This window comes from Oncorhynchus masou, chromosome 33 (assembly GCF_036934945.1).
Source record: "Oncorhynchus masou masou isolate Uvic2021 chromosome 33, UVic_Omas_1.1, whole genome shotgun sequence".
NCBI classification, from domain to species: Eukaryota; Metazoa; Chordata; class Actinopteri; order Salmoniformes; family Salmonidae; genus Oncorhynchus; species Oncorhynchus masou.
In genome coordinates, this window is record NC_088244.1 from 25,261,942 (window position 1) to 25,269,750 (window position 7,809).

Consider the following 7,809-nt stretch of genomic DNA (forward strand, 5'->3'; position numbering starts at 1 on the left):
TGTACAGCTTTGACAGTGCTACTGATAGTAGTGGTGGGGCTTGCACATGCAAATTCATAACACCCAACAATCTATAATATAACTGTTATTTGATGTGTCAAATTAAAAGCGAATTTAACACGTCAAATAGTGTTATTGTCAAATAGTGTTATTTGACATGTATCCTTTTTGACATGCAAAGACCCAAATAGCATTCCATAGTATGTCGTGAAGCTAATAGCAGTGAGCTATTACCATGTAACTCCGGCAGGGCAACATCTGAACAATAGCGCACTTGGTAACATTAGTGTGTACCGGTGCTCAACCAGTCACGAAAGCCATCACCCACGACAGAACGGTTGATTGTCAAGGGCAATTAATCCCATTATCTTGGCATTAATGGATTTTGTCTTTGTTGTCTCGCTGAAATTTTCTTACTCTTCCAAATGACTGCTCGACTTGTTGACTGCTCGATCCACACAGCAGACATTGTGGGCTAGGTTAGGAATACTGTGTTGCAGGTGCAGCGCAAAATTTGATGTGGCGTCATAATGTCATGTACCTACGTTATATAGGTATGCACGTCAGCTTTGACATCGGTTTTTCACAACGGCGTTAAACTAGACATCGGCCGATACCGATGTTGGCATTTTTAGCTAATATCGTCTGATTCCGATATGTTCACCAATATAACGTGCATTCCTATAAAAAATGCTCCATGGTCGAATTCGTATTGATAAAAGGAATCACTTGAAGCCATTGCGTCTGGTCAGTTCTTTCAGTTTTGACCAAACGATTTTGTTGTTAGTGTCCGCCTCCTTTTCAAAAAGGCCAGCCTTGGGGGAGTGATGGGGGCCAGACCACGAAGCTCCGCCCAACACAAGTTGTAGGCTTTCAGAGTCTGGAAAAAAATGGTCTGCTTGTATATTTAGCAATGAATCCAAATATCGCTGAATGGCTCTATCGAACAAGGACAATCATATCTACATGCACAAAAAAGTATAGTGCAATTAGTATAACATAGAGCCTTTGCGAAATGCCATAAAGCAGGACTATTTGTTAGATCTCACCCCCCCAGTGTACTTTCGGTTTTACACATATCAATAAATAATAGAATCCAGCACACAATGTTCCGTACATGAACCAATTGAGCCTGTCAAAATAACCCAACAAACACAACTAAATCAAAAGGAAATACCACCAAACAATTTTAAGAAAATCAGTAGCGCAATTATCGTGGCATGCATTTTTATCAAAAACAGAGGATCCTGCCTCTGATCTATTGATTTTGGTCCCTGAGATGGGGGTGGGGGGTGGGGGGGGGGTTCCTGTGCGCACATGGTGGCAGAGAGGAAGATGTGCTGCGCTGAATGGCGTGCACCCAGCCAACCCCCATCTGGTAATAGCTGATTAGGAGCACCTTAGCTCGGTTGTGGAGACCCGTGGGTCAGGCCTCCGCTGCAAGCTTGTCCTCCTCACCTTTAGCTTCACTACGGAAACAGTCTGGTTCTGCTTAGAGCTTCTTAAAGCTACACTGCTGCAGGAAGGAGGTGATTGTGTAAGACAGTGTTTGGGAGATCCCCTTTATCCCAACTTCTAATTAGATCCTCATGAGGAAAAAATTGAGCGGAGAGATTCAGCACAAAACTGTCAACATTTCTAAAGAATTCTACCAATAACAAGAAGGACGGAATTGGATCACTGCTGTCTGCACATAGTGTTGCATACTGCACACAGGCAGTAGAGGTTGAATGTTGATGTTGATGGACTATTGGAAATCTAGTTAAAGTCAAGGAACTCTTCATATTAGAGTTATGCTGAGTGTACTGCTGCTGCTGCTGTGTTTTGAATCTGTCATTCCTCTTGCCATTAAGATACTTTTAGGACTCATCTCTGCCATGTTTGCTTAGTATAGGAGCTGTTACTGGGGTCTGGCTGAGGCTTTCTGTCTGATTAGGCCATTTCCCCTTTAAGTCCTGTAATAATAACCCATTTCCTCTGTTAGTGGGTTCACATGGATAGGGCTGTCTGTCTAATGAAGGGCTGGCATGCATTTACAGAAAAGCCTTTGGAAAGGTCTGACAGACAGCCCTGTGAGTCCCTGGTGATGTGGTTAGGAAATACTGTAGAACTCAAAAAGCCCTATAGTGGAGACGAGGTTATGGAAGTGCCTTTTGACAAAATTATGAAAGAACACGTGAAATGTGATGTCTATATCACAAAAGTAAAAAATCAACAGCAGAATGATTCTCTTTTGAATGTGGACACTCATGTTGCTTAATACTTCTCCAAATCTGTTCAGCATGGCGCAGAAATAGCAGCTCTGGCTGCGGCTACATGCACTACAGTTGTCATGTTTATGAAAACCTATGCTTCTCTGTTATGCTAACCTAATAATGTGTTTGAGCATGGAAGTCCTGACCAGGGTGCTTTGAATGTTATCTACCTGGGTTGACTGCTGACAGCTGTCAAACTGTGTCTCACACTCACCAGGTGGGCACTCAGCTCCATGTGGCCCTCACCCTTCTGCCTGCCCTCTGAAGGGGCCTACAGGGGCCACAGCTGGGCTCCTTGTGGCCCCAGGGTTGGACTCCTGAGCTGGCCAGCCAGGGAGAGCTGGGCCTCTCCAGACATCTGTTTGAGATACAGGCCCTGGAGCTGAGAGGAAGAGGAGGGAGCCTCCAGCTGGCTATGGATGGCAATGTTCTGCACCTGTGGGAATCAGGGTATTTAGAGCGACAATATAGTGTCCATGGTATGTGTGTGGTGAGGATGTGTGTTGTGTGATAATGTGTGTGCCTGTGTCTGTGCATACAGTATGTGTGCTCACTGAGGTTGTGAGTGCACATGGATGTGCATGTTGTGGGGTGAATGTTACCTGTGCACTATTAGACTGTTGGTTGATGGTGGACTGTACGGAGGCCTCTGATTGGACAGTGGCAACAGCTGCAGTTGGGGTGAAGATGAGCTGGGGGGACAAAGAACAACAAATATTGGCACTAACACTGCTCCAAATCAGGACCAGCTAAGCCCTCAGCCAAGGTTGTGTTATCTCACTGTACTAAGTCAAAAAATTAACAACAGTAACAAAGCTCTTTCAACTGGATCTCGCACTCCATGAACTACATGGCTAAGGCATTTTCTTCCATGGCAGCAATTTGATTTTGAATAAGGCCAGTCATGTGCAGCATTGTACCTATTGTGTTACTCTGATCTAAAATGGATAGCAACTCAGTGGCGCTTGATGGTTACAGATTGCAACGTTGTCAAAAAAAAAACATTACTCCAAAAATCGTATGTATTTCTACCAGGAAAAATATGACAGACACTCAAGTCTTGAGTTTTGTTTATCACCTAAATTAGCCTCTGCTGTGCCACAGTTCTATACCATGGCCACATGAAGGAAAACATCTCATTGAATCATATGGAAAACAAAAACTAGACGGGGTAGACAGAGGAAGGAAAGTTTTCAGAAAATAAAGCATGTGGGGGCAGAGCTAACATTTTGGGCTCTGCTGATTAGCTGGGCTGCTGCTGGAGGTGTGGCCAGGTTTACCTGGGAGAGGAGGAAGGAAGTGTACTGTTATGACTATACTAACACAATTCCAAACATATTTCTTCAGCACAATATGTTAATGTGATGAACGTTTTGTAAGATTGCCCCCTCATGAACACGCCCTATATATAATCAGTCACAGAAAGTCCTGAAAAAGACACAGAGATGCAGGAACAGACTTACAGACATGGACATGCAGCACACACCAAGATAAACAAGAATACAAGGACACAAGCAGACAGAAACTGGGACAGTCATTGAACTCAGTGGACTAGCTACAGACTAAGACAGCTATATCCCAACAGTTCTACTTACAGTGGTCTGTGTGGAACCTGTCTGCTCAGAAGTGTTCCCACTCAGATTGTAGCTCTGTCGTCCTGCCACTATGGTAACCTGGGAAATGTAGGAAATTAAATGGTTCCAATATCAAAACCATCAATAGATAATTTGTGCCACCCTGCAATATACTAAACATTCATTCATGTTGTCCCTTATAAGTAGGCCATGCTATAGATCCTGTCCAGAGAGTGTACTTGTAAGCTGCCTCAGGCTACAGAAATAGGACACGGGCTAATGCTCTATGGACTATTCTGGCTCTGAATGGCTCTACATACTTTATTACTTATATTTGCCACTACATAGGGATAATCCAATACAGGCCAGAGTAATGGACAGTTTTAGCCCCCAAGTGTAGCCTACGCTTCTCTAATGTAGTATAAAGACCTTCATAATGTAAGATGAGTGTGCCACCAGGGAGGGACTGACACGTCAGCCATCAAGAGCCCATGTTGACCAGCCTGTCACGCCCTGACCTTCGAGATCCTTGTTTATTCTCTATGTTTGATTAGGTCAGGGTGTGACTCGGATGGGAGAATCTGTTTTCTATTTCTTTGTTGTTTTTGCCTAGTGTGGTTCCCAATCAGAGGCAGCTGTCTATCATTGTCTCTGATTGGGGATCATATATAAGTTGTGATTTTCCATTTGGGTTTTGTGGGGAGTTATTTTCTGTTTAGCTGTTTTGTTGCCTGACAGAACTGTGCACTTTTGTTTTTTCTACTGTTATTTTGTTGCGGTGTTCAGTTAATTAAAAAATCACGCTGCACCTTGGTCTCCTTCTTCAACCCACGAGAGTTGTTACCCAGCCAGGCCTCATACTGATGGAGAACCAATTCATGTTATGTTGGGGGAAACTATACGGGAGTCTTAACTTGGTTAGTTGTGAGCAACCAGTAGTTCTCTTTAGCTATAGCTGTAATGGGGCTCATACATGCTTATAGCAAGTTATAAAGCATTATACCGGCAGGCTGTGAAGTGTTACTGCTATAATGACTGCTGTCAATGCTGGACTGTCCATTGTTTTAATCAATGTTGTTAGGAGGATAGATATGCGATTCAGTGACCACTGATCAGATAGGTCATTATTAACCATCCCTACTGAGCACAGGCGGCCGGCAGCACCGTAGCCCTGCAGTCTAATGACCATATCGCCCTCTAGTGGCCTCGTGTGTAACGTTATTCATATTTTTCATAATTTCATAATTAATTTCATAATTAAACATACATACACATTTTAAAAATCAAACTATTTTTGTTATATTTCAGTCTTCTGTGATATATATAAAGTGTAATGTTGGGATGCAAATGCTAATGTAATACATTTCAACTCTATATCCGACATGGTAAAGGTTTCCTCTTATTTTAAGCCCATAATCATGTGTGTGAGGTGTATACTTTTGTTTCAAAGTAGATTTATTTAAGACCACCAACAAACACTCTGTGACCCTGATTTAGCTCACTGCAGTAAAATGTTAATGGGGAGGACGGCCCCATAGAAATGGCTGGAATGAAATAAATTGAATGGTATCGCACACATCAAACACATGTTTTCCATGTGGTTGATACCATTCCATTTACTCCATTCCAGCCATTATTATGAGCCGGCCTCCCTCAGCAGTCTCCTGTGCTATTAAGATATACTCTCAATTCAATGTCATCCTATTGAGGTCCATTTCCATGTCAAAGTCGATGCCTTGAACCCCAGGATAGTGAGACAGAGACATAGGCAAGGACTCCATTCTCCATTCAACTGACGTGTTTACTTGGACGTACTGCGAGAGCTATCATCTCTGTGTGTTTAGAAAATGGCCGACCTTTGTATTCCTGTTTCTGGACCTTCCCTCGTTTCCCCAAACAAAACAAAACCCTTTCTTTCTAACAAGGTACTGTATATGAAGTATGCTGTGGGTCCCTTGACACTGGTATATGCCTTGGAGTCTCCCAGGTATACATATATTCTCCCTCTGAGCTTTGACAGTGATGAGAGAGAGTGAGAGAGAGAGAGACAGAGAGAGAGACAGAGAGAGAGATAGAGAGGTAACAATGTACAAACAAATGCAGTGTACAAAAGAGGGCTCTCCATCCATCCACACATTAGCCCACAGGAAGCATTGCCATCGCAGATAAAAATGGAGGGAAGGAAGACAGCGTTGGGAAGTATTTTTGGCAGTCTGTCAGCGAGCAAGTCAATAGTGCACACAACCTATGCCTTGTTTAAAAAATGTCCCTTAAAACCATAAACGCTATAAATGACATGTCACTGTCACACTGTTTTTGAATAGGTTTGTTAGGCTCAAAGGGCACCCCCTATTATTAAGGTCATTAATATGCACCCTATTTCTAATTAACTTCTAAACAACTAATGCTCTAACAAATACAGACAGACACACACACACAAACACCTGCTGCACAGTGACTAGACTTTGGAACTGAGCGTTGCTTAGTTGCTGCTGCTGTTGGAGGGCTGCTGTCTGTAACATGAAGTGTTGCTGCTGGGCTGCGTACTTCTGCTGCAAGTACTGGACTGTCTATGATGCGCCTGTTGCATCACCAACAAAGAGAGAGGGATAGAAAGAGAGAGCGAGAGAAACAGAAAGAAAGAATGACAGATAAAGAATGAGGGGAGAGAAAGAAAAAACGAAAGAAGGAAAGAAGGAGCATAATAAATATGGAGGCAGGATTTTACATTACATTTTGCACACATCACAGTCGTAGTAAGTACATTACTCCTCAATAAAGAAGTTATCAGCGAAGTCAGTTCTAGTTGGAAAAGAGGAACAGCGTGGCAGATAGCTTAGGGAAAAAGAGCATTGGGCCAGTAAACAATAGGTCACTGGTTCAAATCCCAGAGCCGACTAGATGGAAAATCTGTTGATGGCCCCTAGCTAATTGCTCCTGTAAGTCGCACCGGATAAGATTGTCTGCTAAATGACAAAATTATATGAAAGATGAATAATAAGCATAGAGATATGGAGATATGAGTCCTCAACTGGCAGCTTCATTAAATAGTACCTGTGAAACACCAATGTCAACAGTGAAGAGGTGATAATAATACTGAATACTGAACTTTGGCTAGTTCAATATCTTTTTTCAAACTACAGACTGGGAACAGGGACATTTTTATTGAAAAAACTCAGCAAAAAAGGAAATGTCCTCTCACTGTCAATTGTGTTTATTTTCAGCAAACTTAAAATGTGTAAAGATTCAACAACTGAGACATAAAATGAACAAGTTCCATAGATATGTGACTAACAGAAATGGAATAATGTGTCCCTGACCAAAGGGGGGGTCAAAATCAAAAGTAACAGTCAGTATCTGGTGTGGCCACCAGCTGCATTAAGTACTGCAGTGCATCTCCTCCTCATGGACTGCACCACATTTGTCAGTTCTTTCTGTGAGATGTTACCCCACTCTTCAACCAAGGCACCTGCAAGTTCCCAGACATTTCTGTGTTGAATGGCCCTAGCTCTCACCCTGCGATCCAACAGGTCCCAGATGTGCTCAATGGGATTGAGATCCGGGCTCTTCGCTGGCCATGACAGAACACTGACATTGCTGTATTGCAGGAAATCACGAACAGAACGAGCAGTATGGCTAGTGGCATTGTCATGCTGGAGGGTCATGTCAGGATGAGCCTGCAGGAAGGGTACAACGTGAGGGAGGAGGATGTCTTCCCTGTAATGCACAGCATTGAGATTGCCTACAATGACAACAAGCTCAGTCCGATGATGCTATGACACACCACCTGTTATGAGAATTATGTTCTCAAGGTTCATAAACCAATTCAATTATACTACTCAGTATTCAACCTAGAATTTGTAAGATACTAGTTGAATGAAACAGACGGAGGCCCAGCTAAAATAGTCAAAAAGGTTCATTCAGAGCGCTGGTCTGTTGTACAAAACCATTCATTTTAAACTGGCTTCTTACGCACATAC